The sequence below is a fragment of the Pristiophorus japonicus genome, chromosome 1 (assembly GCF_044704955.1).
Source record: "Pristiophorus japonicus isolate sPriJap1 chromosome 1, sPriJap1.hap1, whole genome shotgun sequence".
Taxonomy (NCBI): domain Eukaryota; kingdom Metazoa; phylum Chordata; class Chondrichthyes; family Pristiophoridae; genus Pristiophorus; species Pristiophorus japonicus.
The window spans coordinates 311,041,630-311,063,956 of NC_091977.1; positions in this window are offsets into that span (position 1 = coordinate 311,041,630).

Consider the following 22,327-nt stretch of genomic DNA (forward strand, 5'->3'; position numbering starts at 1 on the left):
AGGCCTGGCACAGGTGCAGTAGACCAAAAAACCTCCTTCTGTGCTGTGAACCCTTTCTGAAGCGATGATCTCCAACTGTAGTGTGTTTGTTTTTCACTCTACTCTGATTTTTAGACCTCAGAACTTATAGTGAAAAAGGACAACACGTGGCACATAATTTAGGCTTAATCCAGTGTCAGTTTTATTACACACAAAAAACGACGAAGACTACAGGACTAGACTTCTGAGAGAAATCGACTGAAAACATACAACTACCTTTCCTGGCTGTAGCTATTGTAGGTCCGTGGTTATTGGTTCCGTGACCGGTTGGTTCTTCTTTTGGCCGTTCTCTGCAGTGCTGTTCCTTTCATGTATGTTCCATACTACATGTCCGTCCGTCCGTTCAACCTGTGTCCATCTGTACACGTGTCCTTCTACTTCTTCTGTGTGTTTCTTCTTCCGTCTGTTCCCGTCCTTCTTCCGTCTTCTGCTGAGCTGCTTCTAGCTCGCATATTTATATCCAGATTTTGACTGATCTCCCGCCACTGCGGTTTCTTATAAATTGTTTGCATCGATACATTGTTTTGTGGTCCCCTTGCTTGATAGACTGCAATAATGGACTCGTCTGTTTTCCCATTTGTACACTGAGTCTGCAAGGCTCAAGTTGATTTCTCAACTTAACACCTCATTCCCAAAAAATGTGCACCTGGTGTGGTTCCTTTGTTGTCCGGTCTTTTTACAGACTTGGTGTCTCGAGTGGGTTTGTTTTTCCCCACCCTGGTCAATCAAGTTCAGGGCCTCATGTAACAGCTCCATTGTTGTTATGCATGAAGTCAGTTTTGGTTTCTGACTACAGAATGTCCTTAATTGTCCAGCTTAATTCCAAAATCTTGTATTAAATTCCAAAAGCTTGGATTAATCAGTTTTTAGTTCATGGTCTCCTTCTGTGCTTTTCTGAAGATTAGTAACCTTACACAACCCATGATCACAAGAGGATTTTTCATGATATTGTGCCGTAAATTTGTGAAAGTGGCTACCACAGGTGGTGGTTAGATGGCTATATATAAGATGCAGTCATCCAACAGATTTTAGAAACTCTAAGGGCTAGATTTCCACGTTTTTCCATGCTTAACGCCCATTTAACGTCCATTTTACTGCTGAAATGACGTATAATGCCCATATATCGCCCATTTTGCCACAAAGTGGAAACTGACGTGCATTTTTTGGAAACTTATCACCAAACATTACTTTCCCCATGTGCGTAATGCCGGGACAAAATAATACCACCTGCCCACTTTTTTTGTGAGGAAGCATCAGAATGGGCGAACTCAATGCACATAATATCACCCAGCGTTACTTTCCGCACGAGATTAACGCCGAGATTCAATAATTCCACCCATCCATTTTTTTTTTGTTGTAAAGAGCACATTTAGAAACATAGAAAATAGGTGCAGGAGTAAGCCATTCGGCCCTTCTAGCCTGCACCGCCATTCAATGAGTTCATGGCTGAACATGCAACTTCAGTACCCCATTCCTGCTTTCTCACCATACCCCTTGATTCCCCTAGTAGTAAGGACTTCATCTAACTCTTTTTTGAATATATTTAGTGAATTGGCCTCAACAACTTTCTGTGGTAGAGAATTCCACAGGTTCACCACTCTCTGGGTGAAGAAATTCCTCCTCATCTCGGTCCTAAATGGCTTCCCCCTTATCCTTAGACTGTGTCCCCTGGTTCTGGACTTCCCCAACATTGGGAACATTCTTCCTACATCTAACCTGTCTAACCCCGTCAGAATTTTAAACGTTTCTATGAGGTCCCCTCTCATTCTTCTGAACTCCAGTGAATACAAGCCCAGTTGATCCAGTCTTTCTTGATAGGTCAGTCCCGCCATCCCGGGAATCAGTCTGGTGAACCTTCGCTGCACTCCCTCAATAGCAAGAATGTCCTTCCTCAGGTTAGGAGACCAAAACTGTACACAATACTCCAGGTGTGGCCTCAACAAGGCCCTGTACAATTGTAGCAACACCTCCCTGCCCCTGTACTCAAATCCCCTCGCTATGAAGGCCAACATGCCATTTGCTTTCTTAACCACCTGCTGTACCTGCATGCCAACCTTCAATGACTGATGTACCATGACACCCAGGTCTCTTTGCACCTCCCCTTTTCCTAATCTGTCACCATTCAGATAATAGTCTGTCTCTCTGTTTTTACCACCAAAGTGGATAACCTCACATTTATCCACATTATACTTCATCTGCCATGCATTTGCCCAGTCACCTAACCTATCCAAGTTGCTCTGCAGCCTTATAGCATCCTCCTCGCAGCTCACACTGCCACCCATCTTAGTGTCATCCGCAAATTTGGAGATACTACATTTAATCCCCTCGTCTAAATCATTAATGTACAGTGTAAACAGCTGGGGCCCCAGCACAGAACCTTGCGGTACCCCACTAGTCACTGCCTGCCATTCTGAAAAGTCCCCATTTACTCCTACTCTTTGCTTCCTGTCTGACAACCAGTTCTCAATCCATGTCAGCACACTACCCCCAATCCCATGTGCTTTAACTTTGCACATTAATCTCTTGTGTGGGACCTTGTCGAAAGCCTTCTGAAAGTCCAAATATACCACATCAACTGGTTCTCCCTTGTCCACTCTACTGGAAACATCCTCAAAAAATTCCAGAAGATTTGTCAAGTATGATTTCCCTTTCACAAATCCATGCTGACTTGGACCTATCATATTACCTCTTTCCAAATGCACTGCTATGACATCCTTAACAATTGATTCCATCATTTTACCCACTACCGATGTCAGGCTGACCGGTCTATAATTCCCTGTTTTCTCTCTCCCTCCTTTTTTAAAAAGCGGGGTTACATTGGCTACCCTCCACTCCATAGGAACTGATCCAGAGTCAATGGAATGTTGGAAAATGACTGTCAATGCATCCACTATTTCCAAGGCCACCTCCTTAAGTACTCTGGGATGCAGTCCATCAGACCCTGGGGATTTATCGGCCTTCAATCCCATCAATTTCCCCAACACAATTTCCCGACTAATAAGGATTTTCCTCAGTTCCTCCTCCTTACTAGACCCTCCGACCCCTTTTATATCCGGAAGGTTGTTTGTGTCCTCCTCAGTGAATACCGAACCAAAGTACTTGTTCAATTGGTCCGCCATTTCTTTGTTCCCCGTTATGACTTCCCCTGATTCTGACTGCAGGGGACCTACGTTTGTCTTTACTAACCTTTTTCTCTTTACATATCTATAGAAACTTTTGCCAAAACTAACGCCCAGGAGATCGCCCAGCTTCACTTTCACCACCTCGCACACATATTGCCCACAATATCGCTCACCCAAAAAACCGCCCAGAAAAAGTGGAACTGTTCTGAACTAAAGTCAGCGGTGTGGTTGCCATTTTTAAAACCTCAGGTTGCTTCATTCAAAAGGCTGCTTCAACTTCGGGGGAGTTTGCATTGACCCTGGAGTTCTTCTCAAGTGAAGTGACCATCTCAACAGACATATTTACAGACTCTGGACTATTGGGGGTTTACTCTAGGTGTATTTTAGTGAGGAAATTATTGTTTCTGATCAATCGCTATTATACTTTCATTGCAATGGGGTCAGCCATTTCTCAGCCTGTATCGATTAATACGCAGATGCTGTAGAATGCAGATGGCTCAATGTGTGATGCACATCATTATGTCCCCAATTTAAGGCATGCAAGAATGAGGAGGAGGGCCAGACCATACACACCCCACACGTACAGAGAAAAGAGGTCTTACCTCGACGTGTCTGACCACACCCGCCTTCGGAGACTGCTTCCACAAGGTGTTGATCAATGAAATATGTGAGCTCATCAGGCCACATATGCAGCCTGCCATCAGGCCATCAGTGTCGGTCGAGGTTAAGGTCACCGCGGCACTGTCTTTCTATGCATCCGGTTCCTTTCGGGCGTCCGCGGTCGAAATTTGCCCTCTGTCTCACCATGCAACCCATCGCTGCATTAGACAGATCACGGAGGCCCTGTACGCAGAAGGATGGACTTTATCAGCTTCCCCATGACCACAGAGGCTCAGACTGACAGGGCTAGAGCATTCTACCGCATTGCTAAGTTTCCCAGGGTGCAGGGAACTATACAGTGCACTCACATCACCATGTGGCCACCTTCTCAGGACCCGGAGTATTTTCATAACAGAAAAGGATTTCACTCCCTGAACGTCCAACTAGTTGTCGACCACAACCAGATCATAATGGCAGTGAATACCAAATGTCCGGGCACCTTCGATGAGGTTCACATCCTACGTGAGAATGCTGTCTCTGACATCTTTAAGAGTTAGCCACAAGGACAATGCTGGATGCTTGGTGATAACCGATATGGCCTAGCCACCTGGCTGATGACCCCCTGCATGACACCCACACCTAGGCCGAGAAGCGATACAACCAGAGCCACAGAGACACACACAATGTGGTCCACAAAACAATAACTGTGCTTAAGCAGCGCTTCACATGTCTGGACCACTCAGGAGGGGAGCTACAATACACGCCTGAATAAGTAGGTAAATTCGTGGTCGTGTACTCCATGCTGCATAATCTGGCTATCGGGAGTGACCAAGAATTGTCAGAAGGGATTGATGCTCCACCTCAGGAGAGAGAGGAAGAGGACGACGAGGGGCTGGTCACTGACCTAGGGCCAGACAATCAGGCTGGCTATGCAACCATGCCCACGACCCCATCCAGACCGCAGGAAAGGGCCCATGGTGGCTACATAGCTGCAAGATTCTTACGTGAGGAGCTGATATCTGAACGATTTGCCTGAAAGAATGTTGCTGTCAGTGACAACGCTGATACACTGCTGTGTGCGCAGCTCAGTCATCAATGGTGGGCATCACCTTGGTGCCAGTTAAAGTTTACGTTGATTTCAGTTAAGTTTTATTTAACCCTTTCAAGTTAAGGAATCACCAGTGTGTAACAGTCCAGCTATCTGAGACAATGCACAACAAGGTTATGTTCAATAAAAAAATGTTATACAAACATTGGTCTGAAATCATAAGTATCACAGGCAAAAACACCCAACCCCTGCCCACATCCCACTTTTTACATCATTGATATCAATCAAATGTTCAACATGTCCAGCAACACAGAATAAAAATGCAAAGCAGGAGGGTGGTCCCCTCCCCCCATACATTACAACAAATTGCTTACACCCAGATGGAGATATAACACAGCCATTACCTGCAGACATACACCTCACTTTGCTTCCCCCTTCCCCTACTTTTCCCCACCTCTACCCCTTCCCCCCCTGATTCCAAGCCATCTGGCCGAGGAGCTCTTCAGGCAATGCTTCATTGGGTGCGGGGGCGTGGGTGGGATGATGGACAAACCGCAGCTTGGATGGATACGGGAGAGGACGGTCCCGAGGTGGGAACGTGTTCTGAGCCAGAAGCAAGATGTTGCTCCTGGCTCTCATGTGTGGTTGGCAATGGAGGTGCGGCACCTTGGGGTGCAGTGCTGCACTCCGGGACCACTGGGAGCCCTCTGCCACCAGTGTTCCTGGCTACCAGCTCCAGGGCCTTCACCATCCCTTCCATGTTATATCTTATTTGTTGGACAAAAAACTCAGTGCCAACTATGTTCTTGGTGCTTAGTAGGTTTTTAGCTGCTTGTGAATCTCCCTCGTGCCTCCCACAACAGCCAAAATAGCACACACCACAGCCACACATGCTTTCAGTCCCTCTCACCTCCCTCTCTCTCTGTCTCCTCTACTGTGCATGTCATGATGGCCCTTGACCTCATGAACGATGGGAATCGAGCATTGCCATGCGTTGCTAAGGACAGCGACATTTTACAGCAAAAGGTCAGCGAGATTTAACGCTACCGCCTATTTGATATCGCTCGCGGTAACGCCTAATTTCAAAAATGGAGTCTAGATGCTTTGAGAATGGGCGAGAAGCCGGCGATCTGAAAACCCATTTTTACCGCCCATGCCGGAAATAATGCCCATTTTTGAGCGATAAACCCAAAAGTGTAAAATCTAGCCCTAAGTACCCAGAGGGACTGAAATATGTTTTACCATCTCTGGAACCTTGACATGAATCCAGCTCAGACCGAGGGAATGCAATTTTCATCTCTCTACCAACTGTAAGATGAAAGAGTTCCAGGTGAACCGAGTCTGGTATAGTTCTAACTGATCGCTTTGATGAAGTCTGATAAAGTCATAGAAACATAGAAACTTAGAAAATAGTTGCAGGAGTAGGCCATTTGGCCCTTCGAGCCTGCACCACCATTCAATAAGATCATGGCTGATCATTCACCTTAGTACCCCTTTCCTACTTTCTCTCCATACCCCTTGATCCCTTTAGCCGTAAGGGCCGTATCTAACTCCCTCTTGATATATCCAATGAACTGGCATCAACAACTCTCTGCGGTAGAAAATTCCACAGGTTAACAACTCTATGATTGAAGAAGTTTTTCCTCATCTCAGTCCTAAATGGCTTACCTCTTATGCTTAGACTGTGTCCCTGATTCGGGACTTCCCAAACATCAGCAATATTCTTCCCGCAACTAACTTGTCCAGTCCAGTCAGAATTTTATATGTTTCTATGAGATCCCCTTTCATCCTTCTAAACTCCAGTGAATACAGGCCCAGTCAATCCAACCTCTCCACATATGTCAATCCAGCCATCCCTGGAACCAGTCTGGTGAACCTTCGCTGCACTCCCTCAATAGCAAGAACGTCCTTCCTCAGATTAGGAGACTAAAACTGAACATAATATTCCAGGTGAGGCCTCACCAAGGCCCTGTACAACTGCAGTAAGATTTCCCTGCTCCTATACTCAAATCCCCTAGCTATGAAGGCCAACATACCATTTGCCTTCTTCACTGCCTGCATGCCTACTTTCAGTGACTAATGTACCATGACACCCAGGTCTCGTTGTACCTCCCCTTTTCCTAATCTGCCACCATTCAGATAATATTCTGCCTTCGTGTTTTTGCCACCAAAGTGGATAACCTCACACTTATTCATATTATACTGCATCTGCCATGCATTTGCCCACTCACCTAACCTGTCCAAATCACCCTGCAGCCTCTTAGTGTCCTCCTTACAGCTTACACCACCACCCAGCTTAGTGTCATCTGCAAACTTGGAGATATTACACTCAATTCCTTCATCTAAATCATTAATGTATATTGTAAATAGCTGGGGTCCCAGCACTGAGCCCTGCGGCACTCCACTAATCACTACCTGCCATTCTGAAAAGGACCTGTTTATCCCGACTCTCTGCTTCCTGTCTGCCAACCAGTTCTCTATCCACATCAGTACATTACCCCCAGTACCATGTGCTTTAATTTTGCACACCAATCTCTTGTGCGGGACCTTGTCAAAAGACTTATGAAAGTTCAAATACGCCATATCCACTGGTTCTTCCTTGTCCACTCTACTAGTTACATCCTCAAAAAATTCTTGAAGATTTGTGAAGCATGATTTCCCTTTCATGAATCCATGCTGACTTGGACCGATCCTGTCACTGCTTTCCAAATACACTGCTATTTCATCTTTAATAATTGACTCCAACATTTTCCCTCCTACTGATGTCAGGCTAACCAGTCTATAATTATCCATTTTCTCTCTCCCTCCTTTTTATTAAGTGATGTTACATTAGCTACCCTCCAGTCCATAGGAACTGATCCAGAGTCGATAGACTGTTGGAAAATGATCACCAGTGCATCCATTATTTCTAGGTCCACTTCCTTAAGTACTCTGGGATGCAGACAATCAGGCCCCAGTCAAGAATTTCCAACCAATAGAATTGTAAAATATTCTATTGTCCTCACTGAAACAATGGGAGTTATAGTTGTTCAAAAAAGATTGCTAGTGGGCCGAATGACCAGTTAGCAGATGACAAAATAGAAGTGTTTAACAGCCACGAACAATTTAGGGAGAAGACAAATAAGATGCATTGTCTGGGGACTAATAGGTCCAAGGAGCTCTTTGCAGCCCCTGCTGCTGTTTTTGAGGGGCTTTTCAGATGTGACAATGGAGAAGGGGAAGTCTCTGGAGAAGCTGGACAGATAGAATTGGATAATAGTGACCAGTACTGTTATCTGGGTGAAAACTCAAGCAAATGAGTTGAAGTTTTAAAAGCTTTGACATTTTTTTTCAAATACAGCCCATGATCAATCGCTTCCTGCCTGCTGTTTAGCTCTAGAAGGAAGTCGACCCTTCTCTCATTAAAGGTCAACCACTGTCCATAAGGTAGTGTTAAATGAGAAGCTGCAAAGAAGCAATACAGATGGCTAGTGTGGGAATGAAAAAGTTAACAGTGGTGCAATTGGAGATTTTGCATGATTTGGGTTAAGGCTTGTTGAACGGGCAGTGCAAAAGGAGATTTGTCCTGCATCTGGGACATTTTGTTCCTTGATCATTTCTAAATAGACGTGCCCTTAAGTTACTGTTTACTGGTTGGTTATTTCTAGGTACACCGAACTTGGGTTTCAATTTGAATTCTTAATCAGATATTTATCCGGCTCTTTTCCGGTGATGTTAATATACCCAGCACCAAATGCTTCTTTTGGTAATCAGTCCACATAACTTCTACTCTGTGGGATTATCTTCTCTAATCGCTAGTCTCACTTGAGACATATTCATTTTGTACTTGTGTCTTCTTGCTCTGCATTCGGAAACCAAATAAAATAGCCTGCTTACCTCCCTACCTCTGTAATCTCCTCCAGCCCTACAACCCTCCGAGATCTCCGCGCTCCTCCAATTCTGGTATCTTGGACGTCCCAATTTCCTTCACTCCACCATCGGTGGCTGTGCCTTCAGCTGCCTAAGCACCAGCTCTGGAATTTCCTCTCTAAACCCCTCCGCCTCTTTACTTCTCTCTCCTCCTTTAAGACGCTTTTTTGAACCAACTTCTTTGATCGAACTTTGGTCACCTGTCCTAATAGCACTTTATGTGGCTCAGTGTCAAATTTTCTCGGATGATGCTCCCTAGAAGCACCTTGAGACATTTTACTATGATAAAGGCGCTATATAAATGCAAGTTGTTGTCATTGTGCATTCTTATAATGTGTAGAGGTCTACTTTCCCTGACCACACAGTGACATGGAGATGGCACTGTAATCGGGTCTGTCAGCTTTGCTTTGCCCTAAACCAGTTTCAGTTCTGTCTCTGTAGCAAAAACTATATCTTTAAGGGTTTCCATATCCAGCTTTGTTGAGACAAGTAATGCTAGATCAATGGATGGAGCCAGAAGCATTTACAAGTGCTATGGAGACCACCATGTGCCGCTTATGATATCACAAGATCATGGATGGTCTGGAAAGCAATTGATGTACTGGGCTAATGGAGGAAAATGAGAAAAAGGATTGAGAGATATGATGAGAAGTTGGGTAGTTAGAGTTCATCTGTGAAAAATGGACAGGTACGATCAGCCTAATTGTTCTTCTGGTTCCTAAAAATGATCTGATGTTATTATATTCCAAAGGATCAATGTCAAAATGGGGATGAGTCAATTGGAAGTTGTTTATGATAATGATACTTCCTATAATCCTGCCAACAATGACCATTTTGATTAACAGGCTGAGCAGCAGAAGAGAGGAAAGCAATACTATTGATCAATTGAAAGAAAACAGACCAAAGTATGAGGGAAGAATGCTCATCAGTCAGTGTGACTCAGGCAAAGGAGCTGAAGCTGAATTAATCAACTGAAGTTTTCCAAATACTTTATTGACATGGTTGGCATTGTAAACTTGGATTTCATAAATCTTTTGACAAAGCTCGACACTGACGATTAATAGATAAGGTAAGGAGTCATGGAATAGTAGGTAAAGTATGGCAGTGGATAGAAATGTTGCTTAAAAATTGGGGGATAGGTAGCCTAAAATTGAAGGGGAGCAGAGCAGCGAGCTGAATCAGGAGGGGCCACATGCACCAGCAGCTCGTCCAAGTCGGTCCGAGGAACAATCTCGGGGGTTCTCGGACTTGCCTCTTCTAGCATTCCACCCAGTTCCTGCCCGAAAAAGGGCACGGCCCAACGTATCTTCTATTAAGCCTGAAAAGAAGATTGACCCATATTGCACACTGGCTAGGTGCTAGTCTGTCTGATCACTTACTGAGGCCAAGGACCTCCAGCTTTAGCTCCTAATGGAGTTACATAGAAACATAGAAACATAGAAACATAGAAACATAGAAAAGAGGTGCAGGAGTAGGCCATTCGGCCTTTCGAGCCTGCACCACCATTCAATAAGATTATGGCTGATCATTCACCTCTGTACCCCTTTCTTGCTTTCTCTCCATACCCATTGATCCCTTTAGCCATAAGGGCCATATCTAACTCCCTTTTGAATATATCCAATGAACTGGCATCAACAACTCTCTGCAGCAGGGAATTCCACAGGTTAACAACTCTCTGAGTGAAGAAGTTTCTCCTCATCTCAGTCCTAAATGGCCTACCCCTTATCCTAAGACTGTGTCCTCTAGTTCTGGACTTCCCCAACATCGGGAACATTCTTCCCGCATCTAACCTGTCCCGTCCCGTCAGAATCTTACACGTTTCTACGAGATCCCCTCTTATCCTTCTAAATTCCAGTGTATAAAGGCCCAGTTGATCCAATCTCTCCTCATATGTCAGTCCAGCCATCCCTGGAACAAGTCTGGTAAACCTTCGCTGCAATCCCTCAATAGCAAGAACGTCCTTCCTCAGATTAGGAGACCAAAACTGAACACAATATTCCAGGTGAGGCCTCACCAAGGTCCTGTACAATTGCAGTAAGACCTCCCTGCTAAAATCCCCCAGCTATGAAGGCCAACATGCCATTTGCCTTCTTCACCGCCTGCTGTACCTGCATGCCAACTTTCAATGACTGCTGAACCATGACACCCAGGTCTCGCTGCACCTCCCCTTTTCCTAATCTGCCGCCATTCAGATAATATTCCGCCTTCGTGTTTTTGCCACCAAAGTGGATAACCTCACATTTATCCACATTATACTGCATCTGCCATGCATTTGCCCACTCACCTAACCTGTCCAAATCACCCTGCAGCCTCTTAGCATCCTCCTCACAGCTCACACCACCACCCAGTTTAGTGTCACCTGCAAACTTGGAGATATTACACTCAATTCCTTCATCCAAATCATTAATGTATATTGTAAAGAGCTGAGGTCCCAGCACTGAGCCCTGCGGCACTCCACTAGTCACTGCCTCCCATTTCGAAAAGGACCCATTTATCCCGACTCTCTGCTTCCTGTCTGCCAACCAGTTCTCTATCCACGCCAGTACATTACCCCCAATACCACGTGCTTTGATTTTGCACACCAATCTCTTATGTGGGACCTTGTCAAAGGCCTTTTGAAAGTCCAAATACACCACATCCACTGGTTCTCCCTTGTCCACTCTACTAGTAACATCCTCAAAAAATTCCAGAAGATTTGTCAAGCATGATTTCCCTTTCATAAATACATGCTAACTTGGACCAATCCTGTCACTGCTTTCCAAATGCGTTACTATTTCATCCTTAATAATTGATTCCAACATTTTCCCCACTGCTGATGTCAGGCTAACCGATCTATAATTACCCATTTTCTCTCTCCCTCCTTTTTAAAAAAGTGATGTTACATTTGCTACCCTCCAGTCCATAGGAACTGATCCAGAGTTGATAGACTGTTGGAAAGTGAACACCAATGCATTCACTATTTCTAGGGCCACTTCCTTAAGTACTCTGGGATGCAGACAATCAGGCCCCGAGGATTTATCAGCCTTCAATCCCATCAATTTCCCCAACACAATTTCCCACCTAATAAGGATATCCTTCAGTTCCTCCATCTCACTAGACCCTCGATCCCCTAGTACATCCGGAAGGTTATTTGTGTCTTCCTTCATGAAGACAGAACCAAAGTATTTGTTCAATTGGTCTGCCATTTCTTTGTTCCCCATTATAAATTCACCTGAGTCCGACTGCAAGGGACCTAATTATCTTCACTAATCTTTTTCTCTTCACATATCTATAGGAGAAGATTTCCTCCCCTCTCTTGCCTCCTGAGGACAAACTCACAGGTTGGACTCCCTGACTAACTAGATTGAAACAAAATCTCACAGCAATATAGTTTAGCAGTGATACACATATATCAGTACCAACAGGAATAAAACAATATGAAAAGTTGTACTGTCACCTTTCATGTGCTTGACATTTGCAATCCTGATTGATCCAAGAAAGACTTGCATTTATATAGCACATTTCATGACCACCTACTTACCAAAGTGCTTTTATAATCAATGAAGTACTTTTTAAAGTGTAGTGATTGTTAATGTCGGAATCATGGCAGTCAATTTGCACACAGCAGCCTACCATAAACAGCAATATGATAATGACCAGATAATCTGTTTTAGTGACGTTGATTGTGGGATAAATATTGGCCAGGGCACAGAGGATAGCTTCCCTGCTGTCATGTATGTAGACCATATATACTAACTGTATAGTCACATCAGGTGTGCCACCAGAGGGCACTGCGATGGGAGACCTGAGGGTCACCTGCATAGGTGTGCAGGGCCCAGTATAAAAGACTGCCCACCATGCTTGTGCCTCACTCTGTGGAGTTACAATAAATGGGACTAAGGTCACAACAACTCAAGTACAATACCAGACCTTGTGGAGTCATTCATAAGAGTATTAAAGACATAACAACTGGCGACGAGATTACGAACTTTCACACAAAAATGACTAATGTCGGTGCATTAGAAAAGTTCTTAGAGGGTGAGGTGAAGATTGGGAAGCCTTTACGGAGCGGCTCGACCAATATTTCTTAGCAAACGACCTGGTAGGCGATGATCCGGCCACGCTGACAGATAAGTGCGGAGCTATCCTGTTGACCAGTTGTGGGCCCGCAGTCTACGGCCTCATCGGGGACTTGCTTGCATCAGAGAAAACAATGACCAAGTCATATGAGGAGCTGAAAGTGCTAATTCAGGACCAACTCAAACTGAAGGAGAGCATCCTCACGGCCAGACATCGATTTTATACACACCGCCTGGAAATCGCGAAGTACGCTGCCAACCTCAGGAGGCTGGCAGGATCGTGTGAATTCAGCGCAGCCCTCGCTGATGTGTTGTGGGATGTCTTCCTAATTGGCATCGGTCATGAGGCCCTTCTTCATAGGCTACTGTCTGCCGAAACCACCGCCACTCTGCAGAAGGCCATCAGCATCAGCCAAGCCTTCATGACCTCAAGCTGCAGCTCCAAGCAGATGATGACTCACTCTCAGGACTCAAACCCGGCAAGTACTGTAAATAGAATGGCGCCTTTCACAGGCAGAACTGTTGAATGTGAATCTGCCCAGGGCAGAGCGTACAGGCCCCTGAGTCCTTTAACTCAGAGTCACCCGAGGGGTGCAAACATAAGTCGAGTAGCACCATGCTGGCGTTGCGGAGGTAATCACAGGGCTCATCAGTGTCGGTTCAGAGACTATGTGTGCAAAGGCTGCAATACAAAGGGCCACCTCCAGCGAATGTGCAAAAGAGCTGTAACTCACCATGTGGAAGAGGAGTCAGCAGATGGCTGTGAATCCAACGCGGATTACAAGGACATGGCTAGAGAGGCAGCTCAGTCCCAGGACGAAGTGTATGGAGGATATACCTGCACCACAGATTGTCCTCTAGTGATAATGGAAGTCGGGATAAATGGCGTTGCAGTCTTCATGGAAGTGGACACGGGGGCAAGTCAGTCAGTAATGAGCCAGGAAGCCTTTAAGACGCTATGGAACAATCAAGCTGAACGACCCAAGCTGGTCCTGGTTCAGGCAAAGCTGCGCACCTACACCAAGGAACTAATATCAGTTGTTGGTAGTGTGGATGTAAGTGTATCCCATGGTAGCACGGTGCACAATTTACCATTGTGGATTGTTTCAGATGATGGACCAACGCTACTTGGAAGAAGATGGATGGGGAAGATTCATTGGAACTGGGAAGACTTCATCCCTCCAGTGATCGACATCCCCCATGCTCAGAGGCAGAGCAAGCCCCCACCTTCGGTTGGACCAGGCACAGGAGAGCAGATCCGCGCAGCCCAAAAGGCACAGACCGCTCATCATGACTGCGTGGCGATGATGCAGCCGAGACGACCAGAACGCACCTTCCTGGTTTCAGTGGCAGGACTCCTGGTGAGGAAGATTGGATCCGAGGGTGCCTTCCCAGCTTCAGTGGCAGAATCCCTGGGAACGAAGATCGCAGCAGTCGACATGATGGACAGAGAAAAGATGGCGCCGAAACCACGAGGTGCAGCGCTAATGGAACAACGACATGTGGTTCCATGCAAGGAAGACAATTGGGGTAAAAGTAGTAAGGCCATTTTAAAGGAGGCCAGCAACCTGACATTTTTGAATGAACTGCTTGAAATTGGTAACTAATGTAAAAGTCCAGCTGTAACGAACAAAATGTTGTTGAGCGATGTCGGGTGCAAATTATAATCAGCCAATGTAGCGGGCGAACACCCAACGGTCGTATACAGGTCCAGCGAGCTACCCAATGCTGTAGCCTGCATCCCCGGGACCAGAACGATGTATCATAAAGTGTCCCCACAGCTGACAGAAGTAGACAAGCCGCAGAATAAACGATCCCCAGAGAGCAGAGGCACCGGTAGCGATACCCTGCTTCAGATCGGTTTAACATTGCAGGCACCTGATGGCATGAACCGCCATGGACCAGAAACAGTAAACTATGCCGATGCTCGCAGTCGGCTCCATCACCCACCATCTGGGTGGAAAAGGTGCAGCCCACAAACCCACTCGCCACCACGGCAATGCCCAAGAGCAAGGGGTCACCCGCAATGGCTCCTCCGAACGGGACCTGGACCAGCCAGGATCCCAGACTAGAGAGTGCTCACAACGGTGCCCTCAAGGAAAGCGAGTCAGCAGTCCCCTGCAAACTGCTAGACAAGACAAGGCAGCCCCACCGTCGCTTAGACGAAACACTCACTCGCTCAGACTGCTTCCCAGGGAGCAGCAGCGACACTGTGACCTCTCTGTCCTTTTCGTTTGCACAGACACATCAGCTGTCTTTGGGCCTGTCAGACATTAGGAGTAACGGCAAGAGCCCTGAGCTCCGGCAACTCGAGCAAAATGAGCTCACCTCACCCACAGACCCACTAGCATGGGGCACTGCACCACCACCAGATGACTCAGATCTCATCCGGCTGTGCTGGAACTAGACTGTCCTTGTGTACCTGTACTGATATACCTGTACTGATCATGTAAATGTACCACTCAAAAAGAAACGCAACTGTAATCCACCAACAAATGTACCAAGGTGTAAATGTAAAACCCATGTGATGAACTTGAATGCAACTTGCATGTAACGGGCCATTAGCCTGATCTCTGTGTGGGGGGTGGAGAATGGCGTAGTCATAGACTCACAACCAGAAACCACAGGGACCTCCACTGGCAACAAATCTCACTACCAACCCACCCAAGCTAGAAGCAACCCTCCAATGGTCAACCAGGAAGAGCAAAGCCCAGGTCACCGTCAATGTATGAGTCAATTTGCATTAAAGTCTTGGGGCGGGGGGGGGGGGAGTGATGTCATGTATGTAGACCATGTATACTAACTGTATAGTCACATAAGGTGTGCCACCAGAGGGCACTGTGGTGGGAGACCTGAGGGTCACCTGCATAGGTGTGCAGGGCCCAGTATAAAAGGCTGCCCACCATGCTTGTGCCTCACTCTGGAGTTACAATAAATGGGACTAAGGTCACAACAACTCAAGTACAATACTAGACCTCGTGGAGTCATTCATAAGAGTATTAAAGACATAACACCTGCTCTTCTTCAAAATTGTGCCATGGGATCATTTAGGTCTACTTGAGAGAACAGACAAGGCTTTGGTTTAATGTCCCATCCAAAAGATAGCACAGCACTCCCTTGGTATTGCACTGGGAGTGTCAGCTTAGATTTTTATTAATTCAGAAGGAATATCAAATTTGTGCTTAAAGTCTCTGGAGTGGGATTTAAATCCACAGCCTTCTGACTCAGACATGAGGGTGCTGCCAACTGACCCACACCTGACAATGAGGTAACCAAAGGACTTGTCTTTATATATGTAAAGTTCATGCAAGACTGCATCCAAACTAAAATTGACAGTTAATTTATCACTATATTTGAAGAAATATATACAGACAATGTTAATTCATAAGGAATATCAAATAGTGTGGTCTTCTTTATACTTTCAGTAAGCACAACTTGTATCTAGCCTGTCTCCATCACTTTGTTGAAAGCATTGGCACATTGAAAAATACAACATGCCTCATTCCCAGTTGGGTGCAAGTGATGTAATGGTTTATCAATCTCCAACACATAAATATATCCATGACGTTGGGAACAGATTCAAGTGGGCAATTGTCACTGATCAGTCACTGATAAACAAATAACCAGTTGTTTGTGTCAGTTTGTGCTGCAGTCTCCCCTTTTCCTGGAGCTTTCACAGACCTATATTGAAATCTATAAAACAATCAAAAGTACATTGCTCTCTGAATTTCTGAAGTTGTATATTCCAGATAATTTTTTTGAAAGCGGTTCAATTGTTATTGCAGTAATTGAAGGCAAAATGTTGTCGCTGTCTGGAAGCTGTTCCTCCCTCCCACCATACAGGCTGTGCAGGGTGACATCTTTGTGGTCAGCTTGTGGTCTTTTGATGTGGAAATATTGTCGTACATATTTTAAAGTATCACATTTGGGTACTAACCTTGGCTCAGTGAGTAGCCCTCTTGCCTTGAGTTGGAAGGTTGTGGGTTCAAGTCCCACTTCAGAGACTTGAGGGAATGTTGCACTGTTGGAGCTGCATCTTTTGAATGAGCTGTTAAAGTCATAAATGCTGTCTGCCCTCTCAAGTGGAAGTAAAAGATTGCTCTGCACAAATTGGCTGTAGCATTTCCTACATTACAACAGTGACTGCACTTCAAAATTACTTCATTGGCTATAAAGCATGTGGGATGTCCTGAAGTCAGGAAAGGCACTATATAAATGCAAAATCTTTCTTTCTTTTACTCATGAGGCAAAATTCTATGGAAATTTCTACAGCACATTGACAGGGACAAGACATCTAACTAATCCCTTTTAGTAACTTAAGGGCTCAATTTTGGCCAAGAGTTGCTCTGGTTTTTTTTGAAGTAACTTGGTTTTTCTGGCGTAACTTAAAAATCCCCATTTTCCACAATCAATTTGCACCAGTGTAAGTGAGTTAGTTACAATTTTTTTAGTTTAGTTTTTTTTTCTCAAAAGGGGGCGATACCAGCCACCTACGCCAGTTCTGCCCATTTAGGCAACTTTGGCCAGCTAATAGTTACTCCAAATCTACTTAGGCCAGCATATGTGGCCACTTCAGAAAACCCTTGCAGAGAGTTAAAGAAATCGGCACAGGTAGGTACATCGGAGGCCATTCGGCCTGGGCTAGGGGCAGGAAGCCTGCACCTAAACCACCAAGCCTTACAAACCACCAAACCTTGCTAACAAAAAGTAATAAGAATTCAATAAGGAATAAAAAATTGAAGTAAATCCTACCTTCATCTTCAAACTCAGCCCGGGAAGGCAGTGGGCCAGCTGGTGCGGGAGGCCACTCGGCCTGGGCTAGGGGCGGGCAGGAGAACTGATAGAAATCATCCAGGCAGGAGCACTATCCCCGCCCGCCCCTAGTTCTGGAGAGTGGCCTCCCGGTGCGATATAGATGTGTGCCAATGAATTCCATTTTTCTTTTTTAACAATTGCTTCACCTCATCATGTTACTTTATTAATCTGCTGAAAGATTAAAAGCCCATCTGTCTCAAAGGTTTTAAACGAGGAATGTACGAAAGTTCAGCATTTCAGTGTGACAGTGTGCCTTTGTTCTTTTCTGTAAGCTACAAAAGAGCTAACGACTGCAATGACCCTGCTCATCTGTGTGTCCATGTGTGAGAGTGAAGTGCTCACAGCTGAACTGCTTTCCCTGTGTGCGCGATATTTAGTGCAGCGTTATACTCACGAGAAAATGCAAGGCCATCCAGGCAGGAGCACTATCAGTTGTCCTGCCTGCCCGCCCCTAGCCCTGGCTGAGTGGCCTCCCGGTGTGATTTCTAAGAGATCGATCACACCGGGAGGACACTCGGCCAGGGCTAGGGGCGGGCAGGCAGGAGAACTGATAGAAATCATCCAGGCAGGAGCACTATCAGTTCTCCTGCCCGCCCGCCTGCCCCTAGCCCTGGCCAAGTGGCCTCCTGGTGCGATCGATCTCTTAGAAATTGCACCGGGAGGCCACTTGGCCTGGGCTAGGGGCGGGAGCGATTCCAGTGGCCGGCATTGAGTCCCACAAAGCGGCTGCAGCGACACGGAGAGGCTGGGGGCGAGGAGCTACTGCACATGCGCGAACACTCCACTGCGCATGTGCAGACCTCCCGGCACAGTTTTCGGCGCAGGACGCTGGCTCCACCCCCAACTCGATTGGCCATGCTGCGCGACCACAGGGAAGAGGCCGGACTGTGGCCAAAGTGGGAAGGACATTTTTTGCCATACCTCTGAACTGAGAAAAGCGGCACATCTCCGGGAAGTGCGCCGAGAAATGGACTGGGCCAAAATTGAGACCAAAGGTACAAACATAGTGATTTCTTCACATGACACTTCCTTTCCTATATCAGTTGTTTAGGTGCATGGTTCTGTTGTCTTACACAAGAACTTAAGAACATAAGAAATAGGAGCAGGAGTAGGCCATTTGGCCCCTCAAGCCTGCTCCACCATTTAATAAGATCATGGCTAATCTGATCATGGACTCAGCTCCACTTCCTCGCCCGCTCCCCATAACCCCTTATCACTCAAAAATCTGTCTATCTCCGCCTTAAATATATTTAATGACCCAGCTTCCACAGCTCTCTGGGGCAGAGAATTCCACAGATTTACAACCCTCTGAGAGAAGAAATTCCTCCTCGTCTCAGTTTTAAATGGGCGGCCCCTTATTCTGAGGCTATGTCCCCTAGTTTTAGTTTCCCCGATGAATAGAAATATCCTCTTTGCATCCACCTTGTCGAGTCCCCTCATTATTTTATATGTTTCAATAAGATCACCTCTCATTCTTCTGAACTCCAATGAGTATAGGCCTAACCTACTCAACCTATCTTCATAAGTCAACTCCCTCATCTCTGGAATCAACCTCATGAACCTTCTCTGAACAGCCTCCAATGCAAATATATCCTTCCTTAAATACAGAGGCCAAAACTGTACGCAATACTCCAGGTGTGGCCTTACCAATACCCTATACAGTTGTAGCAGGACTTCCTTGCTTTTATACTCTATCCCCCTTGCAATAAAGGCGAGCATTCCATTTGCCTTCCTGATTACTTGCTGTACCTGCATACTAACATTTTGTGTTTCATGCACAAGGACCCTCAGGTCCCTCTGTACTGCAGCACTTTGCAATTTTTCTCCATTTAAATTATAATTTGCTTTTCTATTTTTTCTGCCAAAGTAGATAATCTCACATTTTCCCACAGTATACTCCATCTGCCAAATTTTTGCCTACTCACTTAACCTGTCTATATCCCTTTGCAGATTTTTTGTGTAGTCTTGTCTTCTACATTTTCCCATCTGCCATAGTCCAGTCATGAAATCAACGAGGTCTGCTTCATTCTCTCAGTGCTGTGCTACACAGCAAATCATGGGACTCAGCAGATCCCCGGCTGATGAGACGTACTCCTGGTATTCAGTCATATCCGTTTCAATATTGTTTTTCCATCAGCCAAAGATCTCAAAGCAGAAAGGAACTCTATTTCTCGATACTAGAATTTTTTTCAAATTAATACTTGGAATGTGGGTGTTGCTGGCAAGGCTGGCATTTAATGCCCATCCCTACTTGCCCAGAGAAGGTGGCGATGGTGGACTTTCTTGAAACACTGTGGGCCCAAGTTTCCACATGATTCGCGCCTGATTTTTAGGAGCAACTGGTGGAGAACGGACTATTTTAGAAATCGCAATTCTCCACATTTTTTTTTCTGCAGTTCTAGTCAGGTAGAACAGTTCTAGTTTAGAACAGAATTTTTTCTTCAAAAGGGGGCGTGTCCGGCCACTGACGCCTGATTTGAAAGTTTCCACAGTGAAAATGTACTCCAAACTAAAGTAGAATGGAGCCAGTGAAGATTTTTGTAGAACTGAAAAAAACCTGTTCTACACATTAAAAAATCAGGCGCAGGTTACAAATTAGGCGTCCAGAACGAGGTGGGGGGGAGGGGAGGGGAAGGGAAGTCATTAAATTCGACAATAAATCCTTATTTATACTTCTACAAATATTATACAAATAAATCCAACCTGAATAAACAGTTATAAGCCAAGAAAAGATTAAATAAACCATCGTCCTACCTGTGTGAAAGTGCTTCAGCCAGGGAGAATTCTGCAGCCGTTCATGCTGCTGAGCGGGAGGGGGAGAGAGAGAGAGAGAGAGGGGGGAGAGGGGGGGGAGGGAGAGAGAGAGAGAGAGAGGGGGGGGAGGGGAAGAGAGAGAGAGGGGGGGAGGGAGAGAGAGAGGGGGGAGGGAGAGAGAGAGAAAGAGAGAGAGAGAGAGAGGGGGAGGGAGGGAGAGAGAGAGAGAGGGAGAGAGAGAGAGAGGGGGAGGGAGGGAGGGGGGAGAGAGAGAGAGGGGGAGGGAGGGAGGGGGGAGAGAGAGAGGGGGAGGGAGGGAGAGAGAGAGGGAGGGAGGGGGGGAAGGAGAGAGAGGGAGGGGAGGGGAAGGGAGGGAGGGAGAGAGGGGGAGAGAGAGGGGAGGGGGGAGAGAGAGGAGTGGGAGGGGAGAGAGAGAGAGGGGAGGAGGGGCGAGAGAGAGAGAAGGGAGGGAGGGAGAGAGAGGGGAGAGTGAGAGAGAGGGGAGAGTGAGAGAGAGGGGAGGGAGGGAGGGAGATGGGAGAGGGAGAGAGAGAGAAAGGGGAGGGAGGGAGAGAGAGAGGGGAGGGAGAGAGAGAGAAAGAGGGGAGGGAGGGAGGGAGAGAGAGAGAGAGGGGGGGGCGTCGGGTCGGGGAACAGGAGCGTGGGTCGGATCAGTCAGGGGAGGGGGGGAGCGGGTCTCGGGTCCGGGGGGGGGCAGGGGAGCGGGTGTCGGGTCGGGGAGTGAGTGTCGGGTCGGGGTGGGCGGGGGGGGGAGCGGGTGTCAGGTCGGGGGGGGGGGAAGCGGGTGTCGGGGCGGGGGGGCGGGGGGAACGTGTGTCGGGTCGGGTCAGGCGGGGAGCAGGAGCTGGCCGTGGGAGGAGCCCCAGTGAGGCCATTGGGCCAGGGCTAGGGGCTGCGTGCTTCGGGCCCCTCCCACACAGTTCGGCGCCTGGAGCTACTGCACTTGCGTGCCAACTGTAGCGCGCATGTGCAGAGGTCCCGGCACTGTTTTCAGCGCAGGGACCTGGCTCCGCCCCCCCACAGCTCGTGCTGGCTGCGCCAAGAGCCAGAGGACCTGTAAGTAGGTGCAGAATACCGAGGATTTTTTTAGGCGCCGTTTTAGGCGCGAAAACGGGCGCCCAGCTCTGAGAGGCGCCCGTTTTTTTTCTTGTGGAAACTTGGGCCCTGTAAGTAGTTTTGATACAACTGGATGGCTTGTAGGTCAGCCACCTTGGTGTGAGATTGGAGTCACATATAGGCCAGAGTGGGTAAGGCTTGCAGGTTTCCTTCCCTAAAGGGCACAAGTTGGATTTTTACAACAATCCAGCAACCTTATGGTCACTTTTACTGATACCAGCTTTTTAAAACAAAACTGAATTCAAATTCTCAAAACTGCCATGGAGTGAGTTGAACTCACGTTCTCTGGATTATTAGTCCAGGCCTCTGGATTGCTAATCAATGATTGCTAAAAATGTAACAGAGCATTTCCCTAATTTTATTTTAATGTATTTTTTAAGTTTGTAGGACCCTGTCGCTAACAATTTGTTGAACGGCAGTCTGGGAGCAGCACTCCCTATTTATGAAGTCACAGAGTGGGACTCGACACAAAAAGCAGGAACTTTAGGAGTTTCCATCTCCCAGTGGAAGCCTTGTCCATTAAGCGGGCATATCAGACATTTAGGTCTGCATTGCCCACAATTTTCTGACCGTAAATGATATGAAATAGTTGGCTGCACGTGCCCAAATTTTAGCAACATGCTGCTAGTGGTTAAAGCTTTTTGCTGGCAGCTTGATCTGTAAAATTCGCCGATAATACCATCTCTCAGGCTAACTCGAACTAGTAGTTCGAAAGCGTAATGACAACTGAGAGACACAAAAAGACCTATTGAGTCACCTTTATATTTATATATTTTTATAAGCCATTTAATTTAAATTGGTTAACACCACTTGTAAAGGAGTGGAAAGGAATTTCAACTGACTGT